This window comes from Colias eurytheme, chromosome 23 (genome assembly GCF_061535395.1).
Source record: "Colias eurytheme isolate Ceu_HAF_F1 chromosome 23, ilColEury1 Martin Lab GWU primary, whole genome shotgun sequence".
Classification (NCBI taxonomy): domain Eukaryota; kingdom Metazoa; phylum Arthropoda; class Insecta; order Lepidoptera; family Pieridae; genus Colias; species Colias eurytheme.
In genome coordinates, this window is record NC_143002.1 from 1818341 (window position 1) to 1832490 (window position 14150).

At 33.6% G+C, this 14150-nt stretch overlaps 1 protein-coding gene, 1 long non-coding RNA gene and 1 other non-coding gene across 3 annotated transcripts in view; 2 read left to right on the top strand and 1 right to left on the bottom strand.

Annotated features, from left to right (window-relative positions):
- Positions 1-14150, bottom strand: part of Nagk (N-acetylglucosamine kinase) — a 139369-nt gene that overhangs the window by 91479 nt on the left and 33740 nt on the right. The gene's annotated exons all lie outside the window — the stretch shown is intronic.
- Positions 8672-8744, top strand: TRNAV-CAC (transfer RNA valine (anticodon CAC)). The gene has a single exon. It is a non-coding gene; the product is annotated as a tRNA-Val (tRNA).
- On the top strand, positions 10856-12441 carry LOC149898129 (uncharacterized). The gene is made up of 2 exons (XR_016458091.1): positions 10856-11051; positions 11267-12441. It is a non-coding gene; the product is annotated as an uncharacterized LOC149898129 (long non-coding RNA).

A 14150-nucleotide genomic window follows, 5' to 3' on the forward strand; every position in this document is an offset into this window, starting at 1 on the left:
AGTTGAATGTAAATATGGCGGTAAAGTGCGCCTCAGGAGAAGAGTACGCCAGCACTAGAGTACATATTGATGCGTTTAGTTTAAAGGATGTAAAAGAAGCACTAGCGTCTCTTAAGCCAAAACGATCGGCGGGTCCCGATGGGATACCGGCGTTTCTTTTTAGAGATTGTAGTAGGATACTAGCGAAGCCTTTGCAATATATTTTTAACACTTGCATGCGACTCGAGACCTTTCCGGCTCAATGGAAGGTTACTAGAGTCATTCCAGTTCCTAAGGGAAAGGTTAAATCGGATATCAGTGGCTACAGACCAGTGGCTGTTTTATCGACACCAGCTAAAGTATTTAAAGCTGCAATATATCGTGCCATGCAGAAGCAAATTAGTAGTCTGATATCTGATGCCCAACATGGATTTTGGCCTGGTCGTAGTACTACTACTAATCTTCTAAATTTCATGTCAAATGTTGTGCCTGCAGTAGATTCTGGTCATCAGGTGGATGTTGCCTACTTTGATTTTAGAAAAGCATTTGACACTGTCGATAATGATATTTTATTGAATAAGCTGGCTTTATTGGGATGTACACCGCATCTTTTAAAATTTTTTAGTAGTTACTTAAAGGATAGACAGCAGTATGTTGATTACAAGGGTTGTTTATCTGACTCATATTACACCCTATCGGGAGTAAGCCAGGGTAGTAATTTGGGCCCTCTCGAATTCATAATAATGATAAACGATCTGCCGCAGGTCATCAAGCATGGAGTATGTTTATTATTTGCAGATGATCTTAAACTGCTGCTCGAGGTAAGGGATAAAATGGATAGCGAAAGGCTCCAGCAGGATATAGATAGTATAGTGGAGTGGAGTCATCGGAACAAGTTGTATTTTAATGTAAGTAAATGTTCCATCATTAGTTTTACTCGCGCACGGGTACCTTTAAATTATGAGTACATAGTGGATGCGGCGCCGATACGAAGAGTTACAGAAGTACGGGATTTGGGGTTGAATCTCACGGCTGACCTTTCGTTTCGAGCACATATTACGCAAATTTGTAAAAAAGCGTATAGAAAATTGGGTTTTGTACTCAGGCAGTCACAGGGGTTCACCAACATAACGGTAGTCAAAACCTTATACAATAGTCTTGTCAGAAGCTATTTGGAACACAGTGCGGTCATATGGGCACCGCACGAAGCAAAGTACACGGTTATGTTGGAAAGAGTACAAAATAAATTCATGCGCCACCTGTACATGAAGCTTTATGGCGTATATCCCTTCTATCCCCTAATGTATCCCACACTGTTTGTACTGGGCATGGTGGGGTACAATGAGTTAAGGGTAAGGCGCGAATTTAAGCTGGTGGCATACTTGGTGGGGGTTTTAAGGGGCAAAGAATACAATCCCGGAATATTAAAGGAAATGTATTTAAAGGTTCCAGACCACTATTTAGAAAAAAGAATCTTACCCAATATACTGTATGTACCAGTAGCGAGAACTAATCTATTAGCCAAATCGCCTCTTATTTGTGCATTTCGTACAATTAACGAATTGCACAATATAATATGTAGATGTGTTTTCTTGCAGTTTGAGCGAATTTTCAAAGGTACTACTAAATATATTATGCTATCAGCAGAACTGTTAAGTTTATGAATTATTGAGGCTTAATAGGCTATTATTGTGTTACAACGTGTTTATTTTTATATTTTTATGAGATATGTTTGTTTTTCTTAATTTATAAAAGAACTCTGTCGAATTAGGTTAACCTGTAACCTGTATAGGCTATATTTTATCCCGGAAAACGTAAATATGTACCACGGGCGAAGCCAGGGCGGACCGCTAGTATAAAATACATCTCAAATAAACACAACGAAGAGGATCACTTGTAATTATTATTTTAATATTAGATAAACTAAGTAATTACCGCTGTATCTAAATAATAAGGATTACGTACAACGTTTAATTAATACCTGGCTTAGAGCTTAGCCTTAACTTTTATACGGATTTACTTGTTTTAAACTATTTTAGTTCGTTGATACTACTGAGTTGAACTTGGTTATTTAGGATAAAGTTATTTAGGAACAATTTAGGATAGGAATATTATTATTTTTTCGTTTACAAGTAAGTAGTTCGTATAATTCTTCTTGAAGTCTGCAGTCTATCATTAATAATTAATTTAATTGAGTTCTTCTTCTTTATTGAAGAGAGACAAAGGAGAATAAGAATATTTCACAAAATAGGTAATGTACTGTATACAGGTATACCTACTCGAATTTTCTTTGAGTTCATAGAAATTTCTCATTTATTTTAACGAAACGCAAAATTTCTCATTTATTTTAAGTCTTTCTATCCTCACTGAAAAGGTAAAGAGACTCTACGTACACCGAAATTTGCGATAGCGCTGTGTGTTAAAACATAGGTACTTTTTAAAACATAAAAGTCTATAAAAATTGGGGAGTATTTAATTTCATGTTGTGAGTCTGTAAAATATTCTAGACTAGCTTTGCCCCGCGGTTTCACCCGCATTGCTCTGCTCCTGTTGGTCTTAGGGTGATGATATTATATAGCCTATAACCTTCCTCGATAAATGAGCTATCTAACAGCAAGAATTTTTCAAATCAGACCAGTAGTTCCTGAGATTAGCGCGTTCAAACAAACAAACTGTTCAGCTTTATAATATTTGTATAGATATCGATACAATTAGTATTAAAAGTGAAGTAGCCTCTTATTGTAGAATTAAAATTTTCTTACAGACAAGTTACAGGTCTTAATTTTAAAGGTTTGTCTCCACGAATTGAACGAGTAGGTACTAATAAAGCGGTCAGCTAGAAGCCACAGTAAAACAATATCATCAATTCAACTCAGATAAATCAAACAGTATACTAAAGACCCTTTCAAAGGTTACTACGTGATCTGGATTGATGTAGCGGGGAATAATAGCCAACAACAAACATTAGCCTATCCACTATTTATTTGGTATAGATAATATAATACTATACTTTGGGAGTTTGGAAAAGTAGGGTTCTTTTATGTCCAATATCATTATTTACACTGTCAAACTATTGGAGGATTACAAGCCTTTTTTTTTGATTCGGCAAGTATTACTTTGTCTTTTGAAGTGAAGGGTAAAATTTCAAGGCAATTCACGTCACGTCATAGAGTAAGGCGGCGATTTTGGTATGTTTGAATCTTGCCAAAAAAGTTTCATTTCTGACATGTGTGCTCGGCACACACGGTCTTTGCGTTTATATAATTAGAAAGGTACTAGTTTATATTCTAAAAACCTTCTTCTTGAATCACTCTCTTTTAAAAAAACCCCTCATCAGAATCCGTTTCGTAGTTTTAAAGATTTTAGCATACATAGGGACGGGCAGACAGCATCAGCAACTTTTTATACTACGTACCTATTGATAATACGTTATTAAATATATTTGGTTGAACATTGTTATTAATACATAACCTAATATGCGTATATCATGTTTCAAATTTCACTAGTAATTAGACCACATACACCTGAAACCACGATACAATAATATTATTATTACCATATTACTATTACAAGTACAACAATTAAATGATTTAATTGTAATATTAATTAATTATTATGTAATACCAGTACCAAAGCCCCAGCGTATCTCTATAATAAACTGACATGGATGGGATGTAATAATGGCTTAACTACTAGGGCGTCTCTCGTCAAACTGGCAGTGCCTAAACACCATACTTCGATTTTTAAAGGTAGTTTTAAATATAGTGCGACTAAGTGCTGGAATAATTTACCACCTCCATTACGAAACTCGAGGTCCTTATCAAGTTTTAAACATGGCTTTAAAAAACAGCTTCTTACCGAGTTTCGTAACCAGCCTTAGTCGCATAGGATATTACAGGGTACGATTGTGTTCATTATTTATTGTGCTATATTGTATTTCAAATCTATATAATATGTAAAGAATTATGTTATTGTGTTCTGTTTATGTTACTATTATTATTAATTTGTACTTGTGTTGTGTATTCTATTCATTATTATATATTTATATTATTATCTATATTTAAGTATACATAAGAGATTATAATATTATGTATACATATTTTATAACTCAAGTCTATTGACTGGCACTCCAATAAGGGGCTACTGAAAATCAGCGCTTCACAACAAGTGCAGCACATGCTGAGTAGCGACCCTTTTTAGCGCCACACTGATTAGGAATAAGTCACTATTTTTAATTTTTATTTTATTTGTTGCTTTTGTTTAGTTTGTTTTTTTTCTTTTATTATGTGTGTGGTGTTAAATAAACTTTTCTTTCTTTCTTTCTTTCTTTCTAATATAAGTTATTACGGATGTGGAGAGGCTGACGAAGCGCGTATTGAAATTTTTTACCAGTTCACTAGTAGTTTTTTAGTTATATCGTAACAAACAAAAACTTGTTTTTTATTGGATTTGACTTAACAATTAAATTACCGTCATATTTGTTGTTGTAATCCGAAAAAAATACCTAAGCTTTTACAAATATTTTTATTATTATTAGCTTTCCCGAAAACCCGTATAGTTCCTGTTCCCGTGGGATTTCCGGAATAAAACCTCCTATGTGTTAATCCAAGTTACCCTCTATATGTGTGCTAAATTTCATTATAATCGGTTTAATAGTATTTGCGTAAAATAGTAACAAACACACACACACACATCCTCACAAACTTCCGCATTTATAATATTAGTAGGATGTGGTTGTTACCTAAACTATAAAGTCCCTAGGTAAACAATGTTAAGCCATTATTGGCGTGTTTATAGGTTGGTCGTAAATTTAGCATAAGCCTTTACTAATAGCCATATATAGACTTATGTGTTTTAAATGATTTTACCTATTGCCTGTCACCTGTGAACCAAAATATGAACTTCACTATCATACTAATGTGAGGATGTGTATGTGTGTGTTTGTTACTCTTTCACGCAAATACTACAAAACCGATTACAATGTGCACACATGGTGTCAATGTGGTGTCCACTGAAAATCAGTGGAGAATCTAAGTGTCGTATATGTCCTTAGATTCTCAAAGCACTGAGTGGATATTATCCATTTTGTGCCGTTGTAACTAGTTATAAGTTAATTTTATTTATTTTTTATGTATTAATGTGCATCGGTACAAATAAATGTATTTTCTTTCTTTCTTTCTTTCACACATATAGAGGGTAACTTAGAATAATACATAGGATAGGTTTATCCCGGAAACCCCTGGGGAACGGGAACTATGCGGGATTTTCTTTGAAAACGCGGGCGAAGCCGCAGGCGGAAAGCTAGTAAGAAGATAAATGTCTTACAACACCTTCACATAGATTAGCTTTGTGAATGTTGGGTTGGGTGACCATCAGACGATCTATTAGCTTGTTTATTCACTCTAATTAAAAAAAAACTAGATGCCACACTTTCTTCAAAGAATCATTAGCTAATATATTGTGTTTGTTTGTCTGTTTTTACTTCGTAAATCGTAATGAAGCCATTCTATTTAATTCTAAGCTATCTGTCAGTGAAAGTACCGTCAAAATCGGTCCAGCCGGCACTTTCCTTTGACTACACAGGCCACGGATTATAATATATTGTAGACTAGCTTCCGCCCGCGACTCCGTCCGCGCGGATGTCGGTCTTCGCGTGGATGGTTCATTTCTCCATTTTGAGTAACTCTGACAATGACATCTTATAAATATCTATTGGACCCAAATACGGCTAGGCCTATAATAATACGCAACGTGTTCGCGGTTCTACAGAACAACGTCTATGGATAAAACTGAAAAATTAAGATTAATTTTTTTTCTACGTATTTTTCCAGGATAAAAAGTATCCTATTTTACGCCCAGGATAATAAGGTATAATTATACCAAGTTTCATCGAAATCGAACCGGTAGTTTTCACGTGATGTCTTCACATACAGGCAGACAGACAGACAAAATTTTTTTTAATCACATATTTGGGTTTGGTATCGATTCAGTAACACCCCCTGCTATTTATTTTTTCAATATTTTCAATGTACAGAAATGACCCTTCTACAGAATATTTATTGTATGTGTAGATAATACGCGGGCGAAGCCACGGCTGATAAACTGATAAGCTAGTTTTAAATGTCAGAGACATTCTTATGACTTATCTTAATAAGAAGATTGTATTTGTGACACTGTAAGAGAAATATTGTAACCGTTATAATTTCAAAATTTCTATCCAGAACTTGGCGCTGAATCGAGAAACTTTTATTACCTTCAGGTAACAAACAACTAACAAGAATGAATGGTTTTACGGCCGTTAACTGCATTTTAATGGAAAATAGAGGAAAATAGAGACCTTATCTAAATTATAAGTCGAAAGCGAAACGTAGTTTTGTAGATTAAATGAAAATATTATGTAATGACGTTTCAAAAGTGCTTCTAGAAGACTAATTGAATAAATAAATGTTTGAGTTTGAGCCATGGTTTGAGTTTGATTCGTATTTTTAATTTTGAATTATTTCATAGTATCAAGCTAGTATAGTGAAAAAGTTTAAAAAAATAATAATAGAACTTCAAGAATGTTATAGCTAGTATAAAATAAAAATAATTCTAGTACTTTACAATTTTACATACCTATTATTTCATAAATTATTTTATTTTACATTTTAAAATGGAGTATGAATAGATTTGTAAAAGTATTTTAGATGACTATCCATTTATGAAAAGGAAAATAATTCATTACCCAATAACTTTTTCAGTTCTTAATTTTAATGGGAAAATAATTGAATATCTGCCATAAACTTGACATGCAACGTTGTCATGATAAGAACTAAATGAAAATATGTATTGTGTGTTTTTTGTTTCAGTTTTGGTAAGTGTTTTTAGTTTTATCGAAAATTTTGTGCTTTTTAAAATATAGAATCATTACATACCTTTACCTTTACCTTTAGATATCGCCTAATTTATTATTAACTAGCTTTCCGCCCGCGGCTTCGCCCGCGTTTTCAAAGAAAAACCCGTTCCCGTAGGATTTCCGGGATAAAACCTATCCTATGTCCTTTCTCGGGTATCAAAATATCTCTATACTAAATTTCATGCAAATTGGTTCAGCAGTTAAGGCGTGATTGAGTAACAGACAGACAGACAGAGTTACTTTCGCATTTATAATATTAGTATGGATAGTATGGATTTCTGTGAATGTACCTAGTGTTCATCTGTAATAGTTGTGCATATAATAATGTGTAAATCCTATTGTTACTGTTTAACGTGAATGATACATAATATTATGTAACAACTGGTGATGAACCTTTTTTATAAATGAATAAATAAATACCTAATTACTAACAGAATTACTATTTTAGTAATGTTGTCAAATCCCAATAATAAGCATTTTTTCAAAGATTGTTGTTGCCTGTCAGTTCATTATTAAAAAAATATTATATTGAGGTCATATAATATTTTGTATGTAATAATAATAAATAGCAATATTCGTCTCCACCGATAATATATTTTTTATTCTGTTTTAGATTTTCCGGCTACCCTCATTAGTTATTTGTGAATACAGTCATACATCAAGTAAGTTTTATTGTAAACACTAATTTAAATTTTAATAAAAATAATGAATCTATAATAAGCAAAATAATTATTGTTTTTCATTTTATAAACATGAGAATATTATTGTGATTACGTGAAAGAAATAAGAAATCAACGTTTTCGGTTATGTAAAAAATATTTAAGCAATAATTTATCAAAACAGGTTTAACGGAGCAAGGCAAACCAATCTTACGGGATGAAGAGAAAGCAAATAATGAATCAGGTAACATTCTTATCCATAAAATGAACACGCAAAAATTGTTTCAAGTAATAAAAGCATGTTAGCGTTCTAACTTCTAACACACGAACTGCAAGTTGTGAACGGCAGAAGCTACTTCAGCCGTCTCCACAATATGTTGACGTCAGTCGTCTTCGCGTCGGCGTCGGCCGCGGCGGCAGCAGTCAATTCGTCGACGACTGCCGTCGACAAGTGGCGACACTTGCAGTTGTGTGTTGTTGGCAAACTGCAAGCGTTTGACGTGTGACGGAATCCGTTTTTGCGTGTCGACGGCAGCCCTCGACATATTGACTGCTGCCGTCGACGCACCGTTTATTGCCGTCGACATGTGGCGACTGCTGAAGTAGCCTCTGCCGTTCACAACTTGCCGTTCGTCTGTTAGAACTCTTATGGTTATCTGTTATATGTCATGGCTTTTCATTGCCACAACTTGGCCACAACGCATCGTGGTGCAATAGTAGGTATATGTCAATTGTTATGTACAAAGGTTTACCTAGATAAATTAGTTACATACGTTGTTACGTACGGTAGGAAAGTCTTTTCCTCCGAGAGCGTCAAAATGTCGCTAGGTAGCCGGAATTTACTTTTGTCACTTTTTTGACGATAATCGAATCAGGGTGACATGAATGTGCCATTTTGAAGATCGTTGTTGTTGTGTTGGTAACCTACCTATCTACATATTTTTACTTACAAAAGCATTGATATCGGCCACGACACAACTTTTGCTATATTGTGGTCTTTCTATGTCACATGACGTCGTGAGTGTTTTCGCCATAACACGAATTTCTTTTGTCTGTGGTCACAGACGACGCGTATGAAATTTAATTTAATATCAATAGAATATAATATTATTATTCATATTTTCCGACTCAGTCATAAGTTTCCGTAGTGTAGCGGTTATCACGTGTGCTTCACACGCACAAGGTCCCCGGTTCGATCCCGGGCGGAAACAATATTTTTTAATTATTTTTTGCAGTTAATCTATTTCAAGGGTATCTGTTTTTTATGGTTTCAATTTAATCTATTTCAACATAATATACAGTGTTTTGTATGAATTAAAGATTATCTTTAACTGCTAGCCTTCAAAGTACATTTCCCTGGGGGTGAGATTTTTGACCGTGATAAAACGAATGCATGTGCGATAATATCATATAATAAAATTGCTCCATTAGTCCTTTGCGACGTGAAAGAGAGACAAACAAACGTACTTTCGCATTTTGAAGTGAAACTTCTTTACGCGCGTTGAGTATAAAGTTTCAAAGTCGCGTCAAGGCAATACCGTCACGTCACGGAGTAAGGAGACTATTTTGCTATCCATGAATCTTGCCAAAAAAGTTTCACTTCTGACACGTGTGCTCGTCACACACGCTCTTTTTTTATTAGCGCTTATATTATACCCCGGCTTCGCCCGTGGTACCTACATGTTTAAACTATCCTATCTCTCAAGTTGGATCGAACTGCACATGGTGTGCAAATTTTATTATAATCGGTTAAGTGGTTTAGGAGTCCATTGAGGACAAACATTGTGACACGAGATTTATATAATATATAATTATATATATACTAGCGGTCCGCCCCGGCTTCGCCCGTGGTACATATGAAAAATAGATGTTGGCCGATTCTCAGACTTACCCGATATGCACAGAAAATTTCATGAGAATCGGTCCACCCGTTTCGGAGGAGTATGCAGACTAACATTGTGACACGAGAATTTTATATATAAGATATATTAGAGAAGATACGTATAACAGTATTATAAAACAAAACATTTTTTTTATTATAGATAAAATAACAAAAGGCATCGATGTGGAACCTCCTTGGCTAACGAATCTTCGGGAATATGTGGAAGAAGTTGTGAAGAAATATGGTTATAAGGACGCGAAGCCATACATACAAAAATATGTTGAAGGTAATGCTTTTAAATTTAAACATGGATGAAAAAATACCATATAACAAAATGATATTAGTAAATAAACTTAAAATTATGTATTTTTAGGAAACATGTATTGCGATTATGCGAGTATTCGAATTTGAAAAGAATATCCTTGTTATATCCTTGTATTTTTCATTTAAAATTTTACAGATTTAGAAAGAAATTCCAGCATATTACTACACGTAAAAGGCAAGTGTTATTTATAAATAGCAGTTATTTAAATTTTATATTACATAAGAAAGAAATAATTGTTATAAAATTTAATATATTATTCATCAAAATCGGTTCACCCTGTCGACAGTTCCGAGGTATTACCACAGACTAATAATAATATACTAAGACTTAGTATACAATAAAAAAATACAATCGATTTGAAAACATCCTCTTTTTTAAGGTCGGTTGAAAATATACCCTTTATTATTTTTATATACAAAATTAATCCTAGTGTTCCTTTACTATTTGCTTCATGCTTAGGAAACAAAATTAATTTGTCTTTTTGCTTCATATTGTAGCAAGAATTTTCTATATCTTCAAGGAAGTATAGGCCAAGATTAAATTAAATTGCTCTTACTTTGTCTACATATTTCATAAGAACATGAAGTAATTATATAGAGCAATTCATGGTGGGTCAAACTTAATTGCTCTATATCATTCCTTGGATAAATGTTATTTTTGAGGAAATATATTGTAAAAGTTTTTGTAAGGTATAAAGTGAATCTTTGTTTGTTTTTTTTTTATGTCAGAGCAAGCAAAGGGGCAGGTGGGCCACCTTTTGTTATTAAAATGTAACTAAAATTTAATCTTTTTACAGTAAATCCGAGAGGTAAGTCGTTCAAAATGTTGCTTTTTATATTATTAGGTACCTAATAGTAATACCTATGTAATAAATAATGATGAAATAATTTTTTTTTTTTTTTATAAAACTCAGTTAAGAAATATACGTGCAAGTGTGTGCGTGTGAGTGTATGTGTGTGTTAATTGTTAATATTACTATGTAAATGTATTCACACTTATTAATTATTTGATATGTTTGTAAAATTGTCAAGTGTATAAAGTAAATATTATAATTGGAATCGTGTTTGTATTACTAAATACAATATGAGGTTGTTTAACCCATTAGAGCATAACGTTCGATAAATCGGACGTCAATAAAATCGTTATTTTAGGAGTATTATATATTTTACTCAAGATTTATCTTTATAAAACAGTTGTTGAATATATTTTCAAACTCGGAAACACTGTTGTTATAAAATATATTAACGCGCATGCGTGACAGCTGTCAATTCGTAAAATGGCGGCACGTGGTCAAAATTCTTCGCGGCGAAGGTAAGATTATTTTGTGTTTTTATTATATTTTTTTTAGTGTTATGGGTGATAAATGGATATTTTGATTGCTAAACTATTCGACTATTTATTTTCAATGTAATTTTTACGTAGCCACTGTCATTTTGAATACTATGCTTGCGAATTTCGTACCGTCCGATTTATCGCACGTTATGCACTGTGGGCACTGCATGTCGTGTTTTGTTGAATTGTTACAGGTTACAAGTTCATGAAATATTATCTGCTTTGGAGTGTGAGGAGGTTGATGATTATACAGAAAATATAATTTACGTTGAGCCCCCCATCAAGAATGCCGATCAGGTCACTGACGAAGACAGTGACCTGATCGGATCGGATTCTCAGCCTAATTACATTGAGCAAACTTCCGCCTAACAGTGGCATAAAATTGTTTTTCAACAATTATTTTACGTCTTTGAGCCTGATGAGACACCTGAAGGAGCTTGGCTATTATGCTACAGGGGCCTTGAGAGCTAATCGCACTGAGAACTGCCCGGTCAAAGACGTCAAAAAATTCAAGAAGGAGGTGCGAGGTTATTACGATTCGGTAACCGGCATACGAAGACATCATCAGCTAGTCGGTACTAGCTGATGATGTCTTCGTATGCCGGTGGAATGATAAGAATGTTGTCACAGTAGCCACTAACTTTGAAAATCTAGAAATTGCATCTGCAACCCGCTGGTAAAAAAAAAAGCCAGAGTGCAAGTCCCTCAGCCATCACTTATTTCAAATTACAATAAGTATATGGGTGTAGTAGACAAATGCGACCAGGCTGTTGAAAATTTAAGAACTCGAATGTATATAAAGAAGTGGTGGTGGCCCATATTTGCATATTTAGTAGACGTTTCAGTAGTAAACGCCTGGTTACTTGCTCGGAAGAATGGCTGCACAAGAGACACTGAGTCCTTATTCGTTTTTAGACGTTTCATAGCAAGAAGCTTACTTTCGTCACATGGCATACCACCACATCAAGGTCACAAGCCAGCGAAACCATTATGTACAATGAGGTACGACGGTAAAGTTCATAGGCTGGTTCCAATAAGTACTGAACGTTGGTGTGCAAACCAATGTGGAGGAAAAAGTAAATTTCAGTGTCAGAAATGTGATGTAGGTCTTCACCCGAAATACCACATGGCATATAACATTGTACATTATAATACGTTTATCTTCTGTTGCTTTTTATAATAAATTTCTTCATAAAATCCGTACTTTTATTTCAACCTCCTTTTAACATCAATTGTGTCCGCCATGCATAACGTCCGATTTATCGGACGGGCTATAAAATCTGAACTTTTACATAAACTAAATATTTTATGTAATTTAATCATTAAAGATACTCTAAATGATGATATATTATAGTGATCATAATGAAAAAAGCGCTAATTAACTTTATGCACTAATGGGTTAACAGAACACTCTTAGCTTTTCGCCCACGTATACCTACTTGCTTGAAAATGAGATTTTTCATCGCTCTAAAAAGTAGCCTTATAATAATTTATAATCCTTCTTACTACCAGACAAAGATTATCGCTCCATTGCGATTTGCGAAGGGAAAGAAAGACAAATAAACACAATCGTATTTATAATATTAGTTAGGATAAGAATTAATAAAATATTTGTTTAAAAAATTGCTGTTTAAATTTCCAGGAGTATCAAATGTTCAGCACAAACCAATACTACGAGCTGGGCCTACACCGGAAGGTATTTATATTATCTAACTACCCTCCTACTCGTATTAACTAGTGTTTTATGTCTTGGTTTTATGTATGCACTTTCCACAGACAATCATAGAATATAGTAGAAGCTCTTTATTCGCGCTTCCTTCATTCACATTTTTCAGTTTCTTTATTTATTGAGTTCGTGCAAAGAAATTCTTGTATTTATGCTCAAGTTAAATGTAAGTATATACATTGTTCTAATTAAGTTGATTCTTTGCTAGAGAAGGCTTCGCCACACTTTTTGTAGTATCTTTATTTATTTTCATCGTTTGTTACTACTTGTTTGTAAAATAAATATTTCTTTATTTCCTACAATTTTATTATATTAACCGTTCTCTAGATTCTAGAAAATACGTACCGTAAGGCTTATAAATAAACCAATATGTGACGAAGCTTCTAAAATAAGACTCACTTGAGTAAATAAATGTTTGAGATTGAATTTTAAATGAATCCGCGGAAGTTTTCCGATTTGCGAAGATCAAAATAGGTATTAAGTCTACTTCGAATATTAGTTTTATTTACCTTGAAATCCATTGTCACAATTGTGTACTGAGAAAAATATGGTTAGTAATGAAAATCAGCGCTGGCATGAGTATTGCTGATCGGCTTTTGCTGAGACTGTCGCTTTTTATCACAGATTTTATTTTATTTCACAGAAATTATTCTTCATATAACTGACGACGTAATAATCTTCTCTTGTAGGTACTTGTTCTAAAATAAAATTGCATGTCGCTAACATTAGTCCTTCTCTTGTAGGTACTTGTTCTAAAATAAAATTGCATGTCGCTAACATCAGTCGATTGCCAGTGCTTTTCCTATATAATTATAATTAAAAATCTATAAAATATAGGTACCTATGTAAAAAACAGTACCAGAACCCAAAATAGTTTTTACAACATTTAGTTTTTACATTTAGTACCTAGTTTTTGCTCTATTTTTAAATTTCCTTGTTATTTGTTTTGTTTTAAGCGCTTGCTTTTGTTATCTTGTTTTAAAAGTATGATAATAATATATGAAAGTTTTCTTTCTTTCAAATTTTTCGTGGAACAAGGAAATGTAACTCCACTTGTATGAGATTATCAGCTTTGTGCTTGCGAGGTGACAAAGCTCGAAAGATCAAAAGAAATTGATAGAGCACGTATAATCAATCACTTTTAAGATTGAATTTCGCCAATTTTCTAATAATGAACTTTCCTACTTCCTACTTTTTTAAAATGAAATTTTGGCGGCAGACACTTAAAGCAAAAAAAATAATATAATATGCACGGTTAATCAAACTGTATTGCAATTTGCACAGTACTGGATTGTATAAAACAGATAGTTATTACCTGTATTAAGATAGCTGATCGAAACTGGATGAAATTT